Consider the following 21,160-nt stretch of genomic DNA (forward strand, 5'->3'; position numbering starts at 1 on the left):
AACAGAACAACCATTAGTAAGTTTTCCTGCTTTTATTCTTATGACACAGGGATGGCATTCTATACACTTGTCACAAGGAAAGGTCTTGTTGTCTCCTTCGAAATTTCTGTCTCATTCATGTAATTTTGCATCATATTTGAGGTATAGTTTAAGCAAATCACTAAATAGTTAAACAAGACTTTCTCCAGTTTGTTGTTTTAGTCCAAGATATTTTCGGTCTGTTGTGCATTCCAGAAATTGCTGCCAATGTTCTGCTTCAAACTTGTTAACAATCTATGAATATCACTTTTGTTCCTACTTTTTAATGACACCTCTCTTTGGAGCAGCCTTCTTCTATATCTTTAGATTCATTAGTTACTCTGCTTTTCTTTCTGGACCCCTGAAAGGGCATATTTTATTTTGTACTCTAGAAATCTTGTACGTCCTAGAAGCCCCTCCAATTCCTGCAATGAATACTTGAGGGAAAAAATCTTTCCCTTAAAGTTTTGCATTTCCATCTTTGTACTCTGTAACCTTTGTGCTGAACACACGGTAGAGGATTACAAATACCTGGGGATACAAATTGACAATAAACTGGACTGGTCAAAGAACACTGAGGCTGTCTACAAGAAGGGTCAAAGCCGTCTCTATTTCCTGAGGAGACTGAGGTCCTTTAACATCTGCCGGATGATGCTGAGGATGTTCTATGAGTCTGTGGTGGCCAGTGCGATCATGTTTGCTGTTGTGTGCTGGGGCAGCAGGCTGAGGGTAGCAGACACCAACAGAATCAACAAACTCATTCGTAAGGCCAGTGATGTTGTGGGGATGGAACTGGACTCTCTCACAGTGTTGTCTGAAAAGAGGATGCTGTCTAAGTTGCATGCCATCTTGGTCAATGTCTCCCATCCAGAGTACATTCAGCCAGAGACTCATTCCACCGAGATGCAACACAGAGCGTCATAGGAAGTCATTCCTGCCTGTGGCCATCAAACTTTACAACTCCTCCCTTGGAGGGTCAGACACCCTGAGCCAATAGGCTGGTCCTGGACTTATTTACTGGCATAATTTACAAATTACTATTTAACTATTTATGGTTTTATTACTATTTAATTATTTATGGTGCAACTGCAACGAAAACCAATTTCCCCCGGTAAATTCCTATCCACTCCATGATGCTGCATACCTTCCCAAATTTTCACTGTGTTGAACCTTGACTGCTGTTAGAACCTTCATTACTGTCAATTACTTTGAGAAATGCTGGTTTTATGTTCAACCTTGAAAAATTTTAAATTTCTTTTCACCAGGAAGTATGCTCTCACCTTCCAACCCAGTCAAATCTCCCAGACCCAGGCTTCGGGTGCTCTGGGAGAAGTTCTTCTGCCACCTCTGAGGGCACATCTGACTTTTGTCTTTTCACTACCCAGGCCCCCAAAATTGCACTGTAAGGAAAATAGTTTGTAGAAATTTGAAATGATGTAGAATATGAACAGCTAAATAAGTTTTTCTTTTCAGATTTTTTCTTTTGATTATACAGCAGGTTAAAAACTTGAAGCTTCTGTAGTATTGTTCATAGCCCTCTAATAATTCCAAAATGCTTTCCCAACTTCACCTTTTTCCTTGTAACCTCACCATCCTTTATCCCGACATTGGCAATCTAACTTTTAGTGTTCTTGTCTTGATGCTGTAGAGTTTCCTCTGTTAACCATTTTGTTATCTTTCACATTCCCCTTTAAATTCTGTTTAAAGAACACCTCTTTGATTCTTCCAATTATTTACCACTTTATCTTGCTATTTATTTTGTATAACCAGACTCAGTACGGGATCTTTATTCAAGATGCTATAGTAATGCAAACTGTTAAGATTGAAAACATGTACATTGCTTATGGTGTGTAATGAAATAGACAGCTTATTGCTTAAAATGAAGTTGAAAACCATGAAATTACAGGTTACTGCATTTCAAAAATTGTATGTTTTTCCTATTTATTTTTCCGTAATTCAAAAGTGTTCTTTATGGAGACCTCACAGGAACGTAAGTGTAGAATATTCCTTAACGTAGTGTCTAGGAAGGCTTGCTTTGCATTTCTGTTGGCCAATATGTTATGTAACGTGGAAACATTTTGAAACATCTGGAAAATATTAAGTTGAACGAGGACTTGTGTTGGCACAATCTTGAAGGATAATTAAATACAGCTGGGTAATAAATTTTAGCCAAAATTTAAGGATCAGTATATTTGGTTAGGTTTTATTTTCTCCTGAGGATATATATTTTGTTAAGAACAGAATACTGCAGTCAAGTATTTATGATTTTCACATTGAGGTTGGATGTTTTGCATGAAATATTTTTCCATTAGTTCTGCACTAGCCATTGAATTCAGGGTGGGGTGGAAATTAGTCTTGGATTTTTTTCAGAATGAGCAGTCATTAACGAGACATCCGTTTTCCACACAGTCTCGTTGAAGTCTATGGAAAAGGAAACTAACAATGCACAATGGCTTTCCATTCTTTGGTTGCACTCAGTTCCCCTCCCTTACTTTTTAAGTACATTAATGACTGAATTGTTCTTTCTTTCTACTCTCACTCAGAAAGTTTTGTCAACATTTTTGCAAAACTCTACCCTTGCATCACTATTATCTCATTGAAAACTTTTGTAACCATATTCAGGCTCTCAAAGTTTTTTCACTCCTATTCTATCTCTGACTCTTCCCTTTTAGTTCCTTCAAGGGATAGGATACTAACAAATAGTCATCAGAAGCCTCTTGTCTCCTAAATTACCATGTAAATGCTTTGACCCTGCTTGCTGTATTCAGCCATTTCCCTATCTCTACAGCACCTTTTATTATGATACAATCTTTTACACCAACATATCTAATGTGCCTTTTTTCTGATTCATAGATTTCCTATTCTTCTTGGAGGACTAGATCCTGGTTTGTTCCTCTTGTATTTTACAATCTCCTTTTGTATACATTTTGTGAGCCTACTGACCAAACTCAATAGGAGGAGGATTGAATTGCACCTGGTCACCAAGATCCTATTATCGTGACTTAGAATAAATACAAATATTGCATTTAAAATAAATATAGCCTTTTGGAGAAAGAAGAGTGCAGGGCCAGGCCAACTTCATGTTTCTCCAGTTTTAAGTTAGTTATCTATTATTGCTCTGTCCTATTTAGCACAGAACAATAAATGACTTGCTCGTTTGAAAGATAATTTGTACAAGAACAAATGGTTGTACTAAAAGAAGTAGTTTCATTCATAACAATTCTATTATGTCTGTGAAAAGTAAATTAATGAGAGTAAGGTAATGGAGGCTATTTCATCATTTTGCTCTCCTATTGTGTACCCTATGCACAATCAGAAGCAACATTTTTCAGGACTGATTGATTCTTGGAGATAGACATTGGAGGTCCATGCACATTGTTATATTCCATACTCTACTGGAAGAATGTCATCTCTCCATTATCTCTGATAAAGGGAGCAAAGAATATGTACCCAGTGGTCACAGTAGTTACTATGTATATATTCAATGACTTTAGCTAAATGTAATCACAAACAAGAAAATCTGCAGATACTGGAAATCCAAGCAACAGACACAAAATGCTGGAGGAACTCAGCAGGCCAGGCAGCATCTATGGAAAAGAGTACAGTCAACGTTTTGGCCGAGATCCTTCAGCAGGACTGGAGAAAAAAAAGATGAGGAGTAGATTTAAAAGGTGGGGGGAGAGGGAAACACAAGGTGATAGATGAAACCAGGAGGGGGAGGGGCGGAGTAAAGAGCTGGGAAGTTGATTGGTGAACGAGATACAGAGCTGGAGGAGGGGGAGAGGACAGATGGCCATGGAAGAAAGAAACAGGGGGAGGAGCACTAGAGGAAGGCGATGGGCAGGCAAGAAGATAAGGCCAGAGAGGGAAAAGGGGTTGGGGAATAGTAAGGGGGGGGCAATGCTAGAAGTTCACAATCAGCCCGCTGATAGGGGGGGTGCTGTAGCAGTTTGGTGGACTGACTTCTAGCGTACTGAGGTCCAGCGACATCTCTCAGGCACCTCCTTTTCTCACCACACAAATAGGACTCCACTAAGGAGCACCAGGCCATTGTCTCCCACACCGTCACTGACCTTATTAGCTCCGGGGATCTCCCATCCACTGCCACCATCCTCATAATTCCCTCACCCCGCACCTCCTGTTACTACCTCCTACCCAAGATCCACAAACCCAGTTATCCAGGTAGACCCATTGTTTCAACTTGCTTCTGCCCCACTGAACTTATATCTGCTCGATATAACTTGACTGTGTCTTATCCCTCCAGTTCAGTTCCTTCCTACCTACATCCGTGACACTTCACATGCTCTGGATCTTTTCAATGATTTCAAGCTCCCTAGCTCCCATCATCTTATTTTCACTATGGATGTCCAGCCTGTATACCTCCATCCCCCACCAGGAAGGCCTCAAAGCTCTCCATTTCTTTCTGGACACCAGACCCAACCATTTCCCCTCCACCACTACTTTTCCTCCGTCCTCACTCTTAATAATTTCTCCTTTGGCTCCTCCCACTTCCTTCAAACAAAAGCTGTAGCCAGGGGCACTCACAAAGGTCCCAGCTATGCCTACCTGTTTGTTGGCTACGTGGAACAGTCTATATTCCAAACCTACAATGGTGTCCATTCCCCACTTTACCTACGCTACATCGACGACTACATTGGTGATGCTTCTTGCACCCATGCGGAGTTCGTCAACTTCATCAGCTTTGCCTCAAAATTCCACTCTACCCTCAAATTTACCTGGTCCATTTCCAACACCTTCCTCCCCTTTCTTGATCTCTGTCTCTGGAGACAGCTTATCTACTGATGTCTACTGTAAATCCACAGGCTCTCACAGCTACCTGGACTATACCTCTTGCCTCCTTGTTACTCGAAAAAACGCCATCCCCTTCTCTCAATTCCTCCATCTCCGCCACTTCTGCTCTCAGGATGAAGCTTTTCATTCCAGAATGAAGGAGGTGTCCTCCTTTTTCAAAGAAAGGGGATTCCTTTCCTCCACCATCAACACTGGCCTCAACCACATCTCTTCCATTTCACGCATGTCTATTCTCTTCCATTTCACGCATGTCTATTCTCTTCCTATCCTCCCACCATCCTACCAGGGATAGGGTTCCTCTTATCCTCATCTACCATCTCACCAGCCTCCAATTCCAGCACATAACTCTCTACAGCTTCCGCTATCTCCAATGAGATCCCACCACCAAGCACATTCACCCCCCCCCCACCCACTTTCTGCTTTCCGGAGGGATCGCTCCCTATGCGACACCCTTGTTTATTTGTCGCTCCCCACTGGTCTCCCATCTCCCTCCTGGCACTTATCCTTGTAAACAGAACAAGTGCTACACCTGCCCCTACTCCTCCTCCCTCACTACCATTCAGGGCCCCAAATAGTCCTTCTAGGTGAGGCAACAGTTCACCTGGGAGTCTGATGGGGTCATATACTGTCTCTGGTCCTCCCAGTGTGGTCTCCTGTATATTGGTGAGATCCAGCATAGCTTGGGAGACTACTTCGCTGAGCACCTATGTTCCACCTACCAGAAGAAGCAGGATCTCCCAGTAGTCACCCATTTTAATTCCATTTCCCATTCCCATTCCGATAATGTCAGTCCATGGCTTCCTCTACTGTCGTGATGAGGCCACACTCGGGTTAGAGGAACAATATCTTGTATTCCGCCTAAGTAACCTCCAACCTGATGGCATGAACAGCAAATTCTGAAATTTCTGGTGAAGCTCCCCCCCTCCCCCCAACCCTCTTTCACCAATCCCGGTCCTCTTTTCCCTGTCCCAGCTTATCTCCTTGGCTGACCATCAGTTCCCTCTGGTGCTTCTCCCCACTTTCCTTTCTTCCATGGCCTTCTGTCCTCTCCTATTAGATCTCCCCTTCTCCAGCTCTGTATCTCTTTCACTAATCAACTTCCCAGCTGTTTACTTCACCCCCCTCCGTACTTCATCTATCACCTTGTGTTTCTGCCTCCCCTCCCCCCACCTTTTAAATCTACTCTTCATCTTTTTTTCTCCAGTCCTGCTTGAAGGGTCTCAGCCCGAAATGTTGACTGTACCCTTTTCCATAGATGCTGCCTGGCCTGCTGAGTTCCTCCAGCATTTTGTATGTGTTGCTTAGCTAAATGTACATTGACTGAACAAGTAGTTGCATGCAGCTGTTTTTTCTTCAACATTGGGCAATTGAAAATTAATCTTTCTTTCTCCCCTGAAATGAAACATGAACAACTATTTCTGAGTTGTTTCATTTTAGTTGGAAAGTTCAACTGTGCATCTCATCTATGCAATTTATTTATGAGGAACTAGTATGATGAAGTCATGCACTGTTCATTATAAGGAAACTTAGATGACAATTCCCTCAGGTATACACTTTGTTGATCATATTGCCAATCCCAAAGGTCTGCAAGGTAAAAATTACTCATTTAACTGAACCTGTACTCAAGCAACCCTCCCTTATCCCCAACTGTTCCCAAACCACCATTCAATCCCACCTCACGATGTACCACATCAGCCATTAACCCTTCTGACTCTTTTCCTGCCTGGATTTTCTTTTTTATTGTATATTCCCAACTCCAAAACATTAACAGCCTACTTCTCAATATATTCCACCTGTCACCAATTACACAACTGGCTTCTTCTTTCCAAACTTTCTCTAACTGTAGATTTTTTTTATTCCCTCAGACCAAATGCCAAATGTTTATCTCCTGCTTCCAATTGGAAACACATGGATAATGGATTTTACTGCCCTTTTCTGCCCAAAACGTTAGTTCCAATTGGCTGTGACTAATGATTTTCTGAGCCCAACATCTGCAGAAAAAGATTTGCCAACACATTTTTGTTTTAGACTATGAAATTTTGTACTGCCTGGTCAGTGGAGCTCATCCCTGGTCCTCAGATCTAACTCACTGTGGGAAGTCGTTGGTAATGAAAATCTGTTGCAACATTATTGTATGCACATGAAACATGGCATTAAAATAAGACATAAATAAGCATCATCTGTCTGTGAGTTCCTATGTGGACGAAGTCATGGATCTATAGCAAGATGAAAGTGTGAGCTGGCGAATTGCTTTGGATTGTGTGTTGCCTTATTTTAGATTTGCACTTCCCACAAGAGTGATTTTCAACTAATACCAACTCATCGTTTTAATTCCCTTCCTCTTGAAGGTAATATACTGTATCTTGGAGTTTGTTATAAAGTTGGTGGATGAAATATTGTTTGGGGAAATAAAGAGCATTTATGCATCAAAGTTTGATAAAAGACAGTGCCAAGAAAGTAGCAATGCCCCAGTGTACATATTTGTTATACAGCACTGTTGATTATCAAAATCTGTCTAGATATATTTTCTGAAAAATGTAGATGTGGATAAATAAAGATAAGGGAATGAGACAGGTGACAGATGTTTGTGTAGGGGAACACCTTGCATCTAGTGATCATAATGCCATTAGTTTCTAGGTAATTATGGAAATAGTAAGTATACCTCAATAATAAGTCTACCGCTTTGGATACTGTTGGGGGGTGGGGGGAGATGACCTTTTGGGGAAAGCTAAATGACTTGATCTTTGCCATTGAGCCTCTGTCTGTGGCTCAGAAGTGAAAGGGGGAAAACAGGAATGCAGTAGTGATGGGATTCCATAATTAGAGGTGCAGACTGTCTTGAAAGAGATGGTATATTGTCTCCCAGTTGTCAGAGTCAGGGATATCTTTGATCAGGTCTACAGCGTTCTAAAGGGGGAGGATGAACAGCTGGAAATCATGGTACCTATTGGTACCAATGACATAGGTAGAAAAAGGGAGGAGATGCTGAAGGAAGAATATAGGGAGTTAGGCAGAAAGCTGAAAACCAGGACCTCCAGGGTAGTAATCTCCGGATTGCTGCCCGTGCCATGCATCAGTGCGGGTAAGAATAGGATGATTTGGCAGATGAATACGTGGCTGAATAATTGGTGCAGGGAGCAGGGTTTCAGATTTCTGGGTCATTGGGATCTTTTCTGGGGATGGTATGAAAAGGAAGGTTTACATCTGAACCCAAGGGGGGCCTATATCTTTGTTGGGGAGGACCGAAACTAATTTAGCAGGGGTATGGGATCTGGAGTGATAGGGCTATGGATGGGGCAGTTGGTATACAACTAGATGCAGTGTGTAGTGAGACTGCAAGGAAGGTCAGGCAGATGATAGGGCAACATTGCAGTCAATGGGATAAGTTCAAGTGTAAAAGGGTGCCAAAATTGAAAAGGATGATGACGCTGTTATATTTGGTGTGCACGTAGTATATGGAATAAGGTAGATGATCCTGTCGCTCAGAGGTTGTAAGGTATGATGTTGTGTGCATTGCTGAGCTGTGGCTGAAAGAAGATCATAGTTGAGAGCTTAACATCCAAGAATACACATTGTATTGAAAGGATAGGCAGAGAGGGAGGGTGACTCAGTTGGTAAAAATTGAAATCGAATTCTTAGAAAAAGGTGGTGTAGAATCCTTGTGGGTAGAGTTAAGAAACTGCAAGAGGAAAAAGATCCTGATGGGAGTAATATACAGCTCTCTGAAGAGCAGCCAGGATATGGGCTACAGATTACAATGGGAGAAAGAAAAGGCACATAGCGAGGACAATGTTGTGAAAGTCATGGGGTTTTCAATATGCAGGTAAATTGGAAAAGTCAGGCTGGTACTGGATTCCAAGAGAGGGAATTTGTAGATGGCTCTTTAGTGCAGCTTGTGGGTGAGACCACTTGGCGAATGGCGATTCTGGATTATGTATCGAGCCAGATTTGATTAGGGAGTTTAAGGTAAAGGAACTCTTAAGTGACAGTGTTTACAATATGATAGAATTAACACTGTAGTTTGTGAAGAAGAAGCTAAAATCAGATGCATCAGTATTACAATGGAATAAAGGGAAATACAGAGGTATGAGAGAGGAGCTGGCCGAAGTTGATTGGAAGGGGACACTGGCAGGGATGATGGCAGAGCAGCAATGGCTAGAGCTTCTGGGAGCAACTTGGAAGGTGTAGGAAAGATAAATCCCAAAGATGAAGAAGGATTCTAAAGGGAGGATGAGGCAAATATGGCTGACATAGACAGCATAAAAGCAAAAGAAAGGGCATATAAGAGGGCAAAAATTAGTGAAAAAGTAGAGGATTGGGAAGCTTTCAAAAACGAACAGAAGGCTCGCTGATAAAAAGCCACAGAGTTAAAATGAAATAGTTTCAAAAAAATTCAAAGGATACAAAACCTTTTTTTCAGACATATAAAGAGTAAAATAAATGAGTGGATATTGGACCACTGGAAAATGATGCTGGAGAGATAGTAATGGGGACAAAAAATCATTGCACGAACTTATTAAGTATTTTGCATCAGTCTTCACTGTAGAAGACTGTAGGAGGATGCCAGAAAAGGAATGTGTCAGAGGCAGAGATGAGTGTCATTTCTATTACTTAAGAAGAAGGTGCTTAGGAAGCTGAAAAGTCTGAAGGTAGGTAAGTTACTTGGACTATACCCCAGGGTTCTGAAGGAGGTAGTTGAAGAGGATCTGGAATGGTTCTGGAGGACTGGAAAATTGCAAATGACATTGCACTCTTTATAAAGGGAGGAAGGCAGAAAAGAAGATAGGCCAGTTAGCCTGACTACAGTAGTAGGAAAGATGTTGGAATCTATTATTAAGGGTGAGGTTCAGGGTACTTGGAGGCACATGACCAAATAGGGCAAAGTTGGCTTGATTTTCTTGAAGGGAAATCTTGCCTGAAAACCTGGTGGCATTCTTTGTGGGAGTAACAGGCAAGATAGACAGAGGAGAGTCAGTAGATGTTGCTTACTTGGATTTTCGGAAGGCCTTTAACAAGGTGTCACACATGAGGCTGCTTAACAAGATAAAAACCCATGGTATTACGTTGAGGATACTAACATGGATAGAAGATTGGCTGCCAGTAATTAGTGGTGTTCCACAGGAGTCGATGTTGCGAATGCATCTTTTCAAGTTATATATCAATGATTTGGATGAAGGAATTGATGGCTGTATAAGGACGAAGATTGAGAGAATGGGCAAAGAAGTGGCAGATAGAATATAATGTAGGCAAGTGCATTGTCACGCACTTCGGTAGAAAGAATGAAGGCTGAATTATTTTCTAAGTGCAGAGAAAATTCAGAAATCAGAGGTGCAACAGAACTTGTGAGATCTTGTGCAGGTTTCCTTAAAGCTTAACTTGCAGGTTGAGTCAGTGGTAAGGAAGGCAAATGCAATGTTAACATTCATTTTAAGAAGACTAGAATATAAAAGCAAGGATATAATACCGAGTCTTTATAAAACATTGGTCAGACTGCACTTGGAATATTTATGATTAGTTTTGGACCCCTTATCTAAAAAAAGATGTGCTGGCATTGGAGAGGGTCCAGATGAGCTTCATGAGAATGATCCCAGGAATGAAAGGGTTAACATGAGGAGTGTTTGATGGCTCTGGGGTACTTGCTGGAGTTTAGAAGAATGAAGAGGTTGTCATTGAATGTGGAGAGGATGCTTCCAATAGTGGGGCAGTCCAGGACCAGAGGGCACAGCCTCAGAATAGAAGGTCACCCATTTAGAACAGAGATGTGGAAAAATTTCTTAGGATAAAGGGTGTAGAATCTGTGGAATTCGTTGCCACAGATGGCTATGTAGGCCAATTCATTGGGTATATTTAAGGCAGAGGGTGAAGGTTCTTGATTAATCAGGGTATCAAAGGTTACGGACAGAAGATAGGAGAATGGGATTGAGAGGGACAATAAATCAGCCATGATGAAATGGCGTAGCAGACTCGAAGGCCAAATAGCCTAATTCTGCTCCTTTGTCTTATATTCTATGATCTTACGGGTTGAGATTCTAAACTGAAGACCAATTTTGATGGTATCAGTAAGGTTCTGGCATGTGTGGAATGGGATAGGTTGTTTTCTGGCAAAAGTGTACTTGGTAAGTGTGAGGCCTTCAAAAGTGATATTTTGTGAGTACAGAGTTTATATGTTCCTCTCAGAATAAAAGGCAAGGATAGCATGTTTAGGGAACCTTCATTTTTGAGAGATATTGAGAGAGGTATGAACAAATGAGGTACTTGAGTATAACAAAGGTAAGCAAATACTTAAGAATCAAATCCATTGTAACTGGCCTATCAGCAGCGTCAACAGAGCTTTACCAAGAGGGACTTCTCACAGGTTGGCAGCGGTTATTTAAAAAGGGAACTTCAAGAGCGTTTGTCCATCGTACATGGCCTATCAGCGGCTATCACTGGAGCACCAATCATGAGTTAGATAGCAGGGAAGGTTCAGGCATAAAAGGGAGACACTGCCTTGCAGAGCGGTCATCAAAGTAGCTGTCATGGACGGAGTGATCTGAGGCAGAGTAGTAGGGCTTTGGCTCATTTGGGCTTCGGCGATACGGGTCAAGGCGAGGTAAGTTACCTGTGAAGAATAGAAACAGGAAGGATTACTATGAGGCTGGTGTTCTGTGCTGGGTGTCAGATGTGGGATGTCCAGGAGAGTCCCAGCCTCCCGGACAGCCACATCTGCACCAGCTGTGTTGAGCTGCAGCTCCTTGGGGACTGGGTTAGGGAACTAGACATGCAGCTTGATGACCTTAGTCTGGTCAGGGAAAGTGAGGAGGTAATAGAGAGGAGCTCTAGGCAAGTAGTCACACCGGGGCCTCGGGAGAAAGATAAGTGGGTAACAGTCAGAATAGGGAAGGGCAGGAGTCAGATACTAGAGAGTACCCCTGTGGCTGTCCAGCTTAACAATAAGTACTCCTGCTCGAGTACTGTTGGGGGGGATGGCCTACCTGGGGGAAGCAACAGTGGCTGCGCCTCTGCCACAAAGTCTGGCCCTGTGGCTCAGGAGGGTAGGGAAAGGAAGAAGGCAGCAGTAATAGAGGACTCTATAGTTAGGGAGTCAGGCAGGTGATTCTGTGGACACAGGAAAGAAACATGGATGGTAGTTTGCCTCCCAGGTGCCAGGGTCCAGGATGTTTCTGATCGCATCCACGATTTTCTGAAGTGGGAAGGTGAACAGCCAGAGGTTGTGGCACATATTGATACCAACGACATAGGTACGAAAAGGGAGGAGATCCTGAAAACAGACGACAGGGAGTTAGGAAGGAAGTTGAGAAGCAGGACCTCAAAGGTAGTAATCTCGGGATTACTGCCTGTGCCATGCGACAGTGAGTATAGGAATAGAGTGAGTTGGAGGATAAATGCGTGGCTGAGGAATTGGAGCGGGGGCAGGGATTCAGATTTCTGGATCATTGGGACATCTATGGGGGCAGGCATGACCTGTACAAAAAGGATGGGTTGCACTTGAATCTGAGGGGGACCAATACCCTGGCAAGGAGGTTTGCTAAGGCTATTGGGGAGAGGCTAAACTAGAATTGCTGGGGGGTGGGAACCGAACTGAAGAGATGGAGGAAGAGGCAGTTGGCCTCACAAATAGAGAAAGCTTGGAGACAGTGCGAGAGGGAGAATAGGAAGTTTGAGATGTGTCTATTTTAATGCAATAAACATCATGAACAAAGTGAATGAGCTTAGAGCGTGGATCAGTACTTGGAGCTATGCTGTGGCCATTAAAGAGACTTGGGTGGCTCAGGGGCAGGAATGGTTAATTAGAGTGCCAGGCTTTAGATGTTTCAGAAAGGACAGGAAGGGAGGCAAAAGAGTTGGGGACATGGCACTGCTGATCAGAGATAGTGTCACAGGTGCAGAAAAGGAGGAAGACATGGAGGGATTGTCTACGGAGTCTCTGTGGGTGAAGTTCGGAATAGGAAGGGGTCAATAACTCTACTGGGTGTTTGTTTATAGACCACCCAATAGTAACAGGGACATTGAGGAGCAGATAGAGAGACAGATTCTGGAAAGGTGTAATAATAACAGGGTTGTCGTGGGAGATTTTTATTTCCCAAATATTGATTGGCATCCTGCTAGAGCAAGGGGTTTAGATAGGGTGGAGTTTGTTAGGTGTGTTCAGGAAGGTTTCGTGACACAATATGTAGATAAGCCTACAATAGGAGAGGCTGTACTTGATCTGGTATTGGGAAATGAACCTGATCAGGTGTCAGATCTCACAGTAAGAGAGCATTTTGGAGATAGTGATCACAATTCTATCTCCTTTACCATAGCATTGAAGAGGGACAGGAACAGACAAGTTAGGAAAGTGTTTAATTGGAGTAAGGGGAAATATGAAGCTATCAGGCAGGAACTTGGAAGCATAAATTGGGAAGAGATGTTCACAGGGAAATGTACAGCAGTAATGTGGCAAATGTTCAGGGGATATTTGCGTGGAGTTCTGCATAGGTACGTTCCAATGAGACAGGGAAAGGATGGCAGGGTACAGGAACCGTGGCGTACAAAGGCAGTTGAAAATCTAGTCAAGAAGAAAAGAAAAGCTTCCAAAAAGTGAAATACGTCTTATGGAGATGTTTGTTTGATGGTGAAATTCAATAAAAAATAAATTACGAAAAAAAACAAACAAACTAGGTAATGATAGAGATCTGGCAGATTATAAGGCAAGCAGGAAGGAGTTTAAGAATGAAATTAGGAGAGCCAGAAGGGGCCTTGAGAAGGCCTTGGCCAGCAGGATTAAAGAAAAACCCAAGGCATTCTACAAGTATGTGAAGAGCAAGAGGATAAGATATGAGTGAATAGGACCAATCAAGTGTGACAGTGGAAAAGTGTGTATGGAACCGGAGGAGATGGCGGAGGTATTTAATGAATACTTCAGTATTCACTATGGAAAAGGATCTTGGCAATTGTAGGGGTGACTTACAGCGGATTGAAAAGCTTGAGCATATAGACATTAAGAGGATGTGTTGGAGCTTTTGGAAAGCATCAAGTTGGATAAGTCTCTGGGACCAGGTGAGATCTACCCCAGGCTACTGTGGGAAGCAAGGGAGGAGATTGTTGAGCCTCTGGCAATGATCTTTGCATTGTCAATGGGGACGGGAGAGGTTCCGGATGATTGGAAGATTGCAAATGTTGTTCCCTTATTCATGAAAGGGAGTAAGATAGCCCAGGAAATTATAGATCAGTGAGTCTTTCTTCAGTGGTTAGTAAGTTGATAGAAAAGATCCTGAGAGGCAGGATTTATGAACATTTTGAGAGGCATAATATGATTAGGAGTAGTTAGCAGGGCTTTGTCAAAGGCAGGTCGTGCCTTACGAGCCTGACTGAATTTTTTGAGGATGTGACGAAACACATTGATGAAGGTAGAGCAGTAGATGTAGTGTATATGGATTTCAGCAAGGCATTTGATAAGGTACCCCATGCAAGGCTTATTGAGAAAGTAAGGGGGCATGGGATCCAAGCGGACCTTGCTTTGTGGATCCAGAATTGGCTTGCCCACAGAAGACAAAGAGTGGTTGTGGTCGTAGATGGGTCATATTCTGCATGGAGTTTGGTGACCAGTGGTGTGCCTCAGGGATCTGTTCTGGGACCCCTTCTCTTTTTGATTTTCATAAATGACCTGGATGAGGAAGTGGAGGGATGGGTGTTGTGGATAGTGTGATGGGCTGTCAGAGGTTATAGCATGACATCAATAGGATGCAAAACTGGGCTGAGAAGTGGCAGATGGAGTTCAACCCAGATAAGTGTGAGATGGTTCATTTTGGTAGGTCAAATATTATGGCAGAATATACAAACTTTGTAGTATTAATGGTAGGATTTGGCAGTGTGGAGGATCAGAGGGATCTTGGGGTCTGAGTCCATAGGACACTCAAAGCTGCTGCGCAGGTTGACTCTGTGGTTAAGAAGGCATACGGTGCATTGGCCTTTATGAACTGTGGGACTGAGTTTAAGAGCTGAGAGGTAATGTTACAGCTATATAGACTCCACTTGGAGTACTGTGCTCAGTTCTGGTCACCTCAGTACAGGAAGGATGTGGAAACTATAGAAAGGGTGCAGAGGAGATTTACAAGGATGTTGCCTGGATTGAGGAGCATAACTCATGAGAACAGGTTAAGTGAACGACCTTTTCTCTTTGGAGCGGCAGAGGATGGGAGGTGACCTAATGGAGGTGTATAAGATGAGAGGCATTGATTGTGTGGATAGTCGGAAGCTTTTTCCGATGGCTGAAATGGCTAACATGGGCACAGTTTTAAGCTGGTGATGGAGGCGGATACGATAGGGTCTTTTAAGAGACTCCTGGATAGGTACATGGAGCTTAGAAAAATAGAGGGCTATTTCTAAAGTAAGTACGTTTGGCACAGCATTGTGGGCTGAGGGGCCTGTATTGTGTTGTAGGTTTTCTATGTTCTAAATCAGGAGTCCAAAAGAAAGCATGAGTTTGCTTGGAGCTGAAAAAGGTGAAGGGGGTCTTAAATAGGTCTTTTGCATCTATATTTATTTGGGAGATGGATACAATCTATAGAAGGGAGGCAAAGCAGCAGTGAGGGCATGGATCCTATACAGATTACAGAGGAGTAGGAGGAGGAGGAAGTGTTTGCTGTTAAATTAGGGTATTTGAATCACCAGGGCCTGACAAGGTGTTCCCGCGGACTCTGTGGGTGGCTAGTGTGGATATTACAGAGGCCCTAGCAAAGATATTTAAAACATGCTTAGCTGCAGGTGAAGTTCCGGAGGCCTGGAGGATAGCTAATGTTGTTTAAGAAGGGTTCTAAGAGCAAGCCAGGAAATTACAGGCCGGTGTACCTGACATCAGTTAGTCAGAAAGTTGTTGGAAGGTATTCTCAGGGACTGGATGTATCTGGGTATGTAAGTATTTTGATAGACAGAGACTGATTAGGGATAGTCAACATGGTTTTCTACCTGGTAAATCATGTCTAACTAATCTTACAGAGTTTTTCGAGGACGTTACCAGGAAAGCTGTTGAAGGCAAGGCAGTGGATATTGCCTATATGGACTTTGGCGAGGCCGTGTATGGGAGCTTGATCAAGAAGGTTCAGTCGCATAGCATTCAAGGTGATGTCGTAAATTGGATTAGGCATTGGCTTCACGGAATAAGCCAGAGAGGGTTTATAGGTGGTTGTCTTTCTGACTCAAGGCCAATGATGGGTGGTGTGCCGCAGGGATCAGTGCTGGGTCCATTGTAGTTTGTCATCTATATCAATATCTGGATGATAATGTGTTAAACTTGATCAGCAACTTTGCATATGACACCAAGATTGGAGATTTAGTGAACAGCAAGGAAGATTATCAAAGCTTACAGCAGGATATGGACCAGGTGGAGAAATGGGCTGAAAAATGGTGGATTGAATTTAATGCAGGCAAGTGTTAGCAGTAGGGCACTGAGGAGTGCTGTAGAACAGGCTGATCTGAGAATACCGATCCATAATTTCTGAACGTAGTGTTAAAGATAGATAGGGTTGTAAAGAAAGCTTTTGGCACATTTGGCCTTCATAAATCAATGTTTTGAGTACAGGAGTTGGGATGTTATGTTGAAATTATATTAAATGTTGGTGAGGCATAATTTGGAGTATGTGTCTAATTTTGGTCAGCTACCTACAAGAAAGATGTAAATAAGATTGAAAGAGTGCAGGGAAAATTTACAAGGATGTTGCTGGAACTTGATGTAAGTTAGAGGGAGAGGTTGAACAGGTGAGGACTTTATTCCCTAGAACATTGAGAGGAGATTTGATAGAGATATACACAATACCCCGATACAAAGGGAGCCAGGTGGAAAGCTGAAAAAAAGAACCTCCAGGGTAGTAATCTCTGGATTGCTGCCTGCGCCATGTGTCAGTGTGGGTAAGAATAGGATGACTTGGCAGGAGAATGCGTGGTTGAAGAACTGGTGCAGGGGCGAAGGTTCGGATTTATGGACCATTGGGATCTCTTCTGGGGAAGGTATGAGCTGTACATAAGGGATGGTTACACCTGAACCTGAGGGGGAACAATATCCTTGCGGGCAGGTATGCCAGAGCTGTTCAGGAGGGTTTAACTAATTTGGCAGTGGGATGGGTACCCGAGTGATAATGCTGAGGTAGTTGATTTATAAACAGAGGCATTGTGTAGTGAGACTGCTAGCAAGGAGAGGCTGATAGGGCAAAGTTCCAGTCAATTTTGCAGTAAAATATTGAAGTCAAATCATTAGCAAGAGGTGACATTGGTTCAGAAGGTGTTGAATCATTGTGTGTAGAGCTAAGGAATGGCAAGGGTTCAAAGACCCTGATGAGAGTTATATACAGACCCCCAAGCCGTAGTAAAGATATGGTCTGCAAATTACAACAGATGATAGAAAATGTATGCCAAAAAGATAATATTACAATACTCATGGAGGATTTCAATATGCAGGTAGATTAGAAAAATTAGGTTGGTGCTGGATCCCAAGAGGCAGAATTTCTAGAATGCCTACGAGATGGCTTTTTAGAGAAGCTTATGTTTGATCTCACTAGGGGATCAGCTGTTCTGGGTTGGGTATTGTGCAACGAACCTGAATTGATTAGCGAGTTTAAGGTAAAAGAACATTTAGGGGAAAATGATCATAATATGATCGAATTCACCCTGAAATTTGAGAAGGAGAAGCTGAAGTCAGATGTATTAGTATTATAGTGGAGTAAAGGGAATTACAGAGGCATGAGAGAGGCTGGCCAAAATTGATTAGAAAAGAATGCTGGCAGAGCAGCAATGGCTAAAATTTCTGGAAGCAATTCGGAAGGGGTAAGATGGGAAGCTTTTAAAAACCAACAGAAGGCAATTAAACAGTTATTGAGAAGAAAAGGATGGAATACGAAGGTAAGCTAGCCAGTAATATTAAAGAGGATACCAAAAGTTTAATCCATTTATTCGACAGAATAGAACTTCTCCATAAAGTGTTCAAAATAATTATTTGGTCATTTTGTTTACTTTCTCTTTCCAAGAGGAATGGTCTGAACTTTTTAAAATCTCCATATAATTGAGTCCCACTTAGCATTAAATGTAGTAAATCCAATCGAATTAACATTTTGTGGTTGAGCGTTCGCTAGAAACTTAACCACACATTACTACAAGAAGAAATTGGAGGCTCACTATCTTGGCATGTGATTCCCCAAAGCTTCTGCACACTTAAAATACATGATCTAAAGAATGATTAAACAGTTTCCACTAGTTTGGACGAATGAATGGATGATGAGCTTTCAAGAATCTCATCACCACCCAGGATAGTGCAGCCTATGTGATTGCCATCCCTTGCACTTTTCAAACACTCTTCTATCATGGCTGCAGTGTTTACCATTAATGGAAAGCATTGCAGCAATTTAATACCCTCTTTGAAAGCACCATCCAAACTTGTAATCAGTGCCACACCTACAAAGACAAGGGTAGCAAGCAGCTTTTGGGTTCTAGGTCCATAGTTCAGTGAATGTGGCTACACGAGTAGAAATGTGGTAAACGTATGGTTTGCTTTCCTTCACTGGTTGGGGCATTGAGTATAAATGTAAGGAAGTAACACTGCAGCTGTATAAACTTGAGCCAAACAGCACTTGGAGCATTATGTTCAGTTCTGGTCATCCCATTATATAAAGGATGCAGAGACTGCGGAGAAGAGGCAGAAGTTGTTTCTCAGGCATGAGCTAAAATGAAAATTGGGCAAGATTGAGTTGTTCTCCCAAGAGCATTTGAGGCTGAAAGGAGACCTGCTGGGGATTTTTTTTAATCATGAGAGCTGTATATAAGGGTAGACAGTCAAAATCTGTACCCCAGGGTAGAAATGTCAAATAACAGAGGGCATGCTTTTACGGTTATTCATGCAAGTTTTTCTTTTATTCATAGTGGTTGGTGCCTGGAATAGGCTGCTAGAAAGCAGGTGGACGTAGGCAGTTTGGTGGAGTTTAAGAGGCTTTTAAATAGGCACATGAGTACGAAGGGAATGGAGGGATATGAATGAAACAGAGGAGGACTACACAGTATAAACTAGCATCAAGTCTGGCACAACATCATGGGCTGAATGGCCTCTGCAGTGCGGTACTGCTCTATCTTCTCTGTCCTTTGTTGCATTTGCTTCAGTAGTGAATGATTCCATGGAGGTGCCTCTGAAATGTCTTCGTTTTTTAACTGTAGCTTCCTCGTTACCATAGTAGATAGAGCTTCTGACCTCAACTCATCTATTTCTTGCATCTTTGCTCTTACACCTTCTCTTCTTGGTCAAGCCAAGAAAAGTATCTCCATTGGTTTTTACTTTCTATTCCATCACCTTATGCACTCAACAGAACATTCCTCACAAAATATGCCAGCTCCAATAAGATTCTATCATTGAGGACACATTCCTCTCCCCTTCTATTTCTGCAATTAGAAGGGATCACACTCTTCATGACTTCCTCCTTCGTCCATCATTTGCCATCATATGGTATTTCCTGCGCAACCACAGGATATTTTCTCTTCCCACTGGCCATTCTTTTTGAGTCAGATAGTGATTCATTTGCACACTTCCAATCTGTTGTACAATCTACTGTAAAATTTTGTCTCCACTGCATTGGAGAAACCAAACAGAGATTGGGTGATCTCTTTGTGGAATACTTGAAGGAGCAATCCTGACCTTCCAGTTGGCTGCCACTTTAATTCACCATCGCATTGCCACTCTGGCATTTGTCTGTGGACTCCTGCAAAGTTACAATGAGGGAACATGTCACGTCCTTTTCAGGGCGGTTAGTTCACCTTTGGTCCCCACCTGGCACTCAGCTCTCACCTGTGGCTCCCCGTAGCTGTTTGCATCCGACAGCGGCCACACCCCGGGCAACGGCTTCGACAAGCCGGCTAAACCAGGTGAGGGTAGCCAACGGGTCTCAAACCCTCGGTGTGATAGGGAGTTGTCTATCCCAGCACGTGAAGACAGACTCCGGCGGATTGAGCGGACGAGACCTATGGAAGGTCCAATGGTCAAGAAGGCAGTCTCTGCAAGCGTTGTGGAACGTGTAGAGCAGGACAAGACACAGAAGACGTCCTGGTCATCCACTGCGCCTAGTCCCATCTCCAGCCGTCTAGACTCTGTCTTGCCACAGGATCCAAATGGGAATTGGGAACTGAGAGTGAGGCTGACGCTGCGCAACTCTCCCTCACTTAAATCCAAATCACGCGCTAGTCTCAACACCATCATAATGGTGTCAAGGTCCTCATCGACGTCAGCGATGGACGAACAACACAATGAGGCCCAAAGCAAGCTCAAGGAACCAAGAACAACAGGAATTCTGCAGATGCTGGAAATTCAAGCAACACACATAAAAGTTGCTGGTGAACGCAGCAGGCCAAGCAGCAACTCTAGGAAGAGGTGCAGTCGATGTTTCAGGCCGAGACCCTGACGAAACGTCGACTGCACCTCTTCCTAGAGATGCTGCCTGGCCTGCTGCGTTCACCAGCAACTTTTATGTGTGTTGCTCAAGGAACCAAGTGTTATCTTCTGTCTGTGCAGCTTGCAGCCTACAAGATTCGAAACTGAATTCTCTAAGATTAGGTAACTCACTCTCTTTCTTTCTGTTTGTTTGAAATCTGGCTACTTTTGCTTACCATATTTTTTCCCTTCCATTTTCATAAGCTGGCTTGCTCATGTATAACATTACACAAATTATACAACATGAGCAATACAAAAGACAGAAAAAGGTACTTTTATCTGATTTTAAACTATCCATTAATTGCTTTATTTATATATTGACATACATCGCAGAGTAGGCTCTTTGAGCTGCGCAGCCCGGCAATCCCCCAATTTAATGCTAACCTAATCATAGGACAATTTACAATGACCAATTAACCTACCAAATGGTATGTCTTTGGACTGTGGTAGAAAACTGGAGCACTCGGGGGATATCCACAGTCATGGGGAGAACATACAGACTCCTTATGTGTGCGGCCGGAATTGAACCTGGGTTGCTGGTACTGTAAAGCGTTGTGCTAACCACTATGGTACTGTGCCTCCCCTATATTATTTCATCTTATCAGAAAAATTCCTTTGTCCCACCCATTGCTCTCCCAATCTTCTCTAATATCTAAACTAGCTGGTCACTCTTTTTCCAGTTCTAACAAAGACTCCCAGATCTGAAACGTTAACTGTTTCTCCTTCCACAGATGTTGTGTGACCTACTGAGTTTTTTTCTGTTTTTATTTCAGATTTCCAGCAGTTGCATTTTTTTCATTGGCAATGATTTGTCTGGGTAATTTTTAGTACTGCACTACACTGAGTTTCATTTGAAACTATTTAGATTTTGTTTTTGCTCTTTTTAATTGC

At 42.7% G+C, this 21,160-nt stretch overlaps 1 protein-coding gene across 1 annotated transcript in view; it reads left to right on the forward strand.

Annotated features, from left to right (window-relative positions):
- cenpp (centromere protein P) overlaps positions 1-21,160 on the forward strand; it is a 289,475-nt gene that overhangs the window by 50,108 nt on the left and 218,207 nt on the right. The gene's annotated exons all lie outside the window — the stretch shown is intronic.

Source organism: Mobula hypostoma, chromosome 15 (genome assembly GCF_963921235.1).
Source record: "Mobula hypostoma chromosome 15, sMobHyp1.1, whole genome shotgun sequence".
In the NCBI taxonomy this organism is placed as follows: Eukaryota; Metazoa; Chordata; class Chondrichthyes; order Myliobatiformes; family Myliobatidae; genus Mobula; species Mobula hypostoma.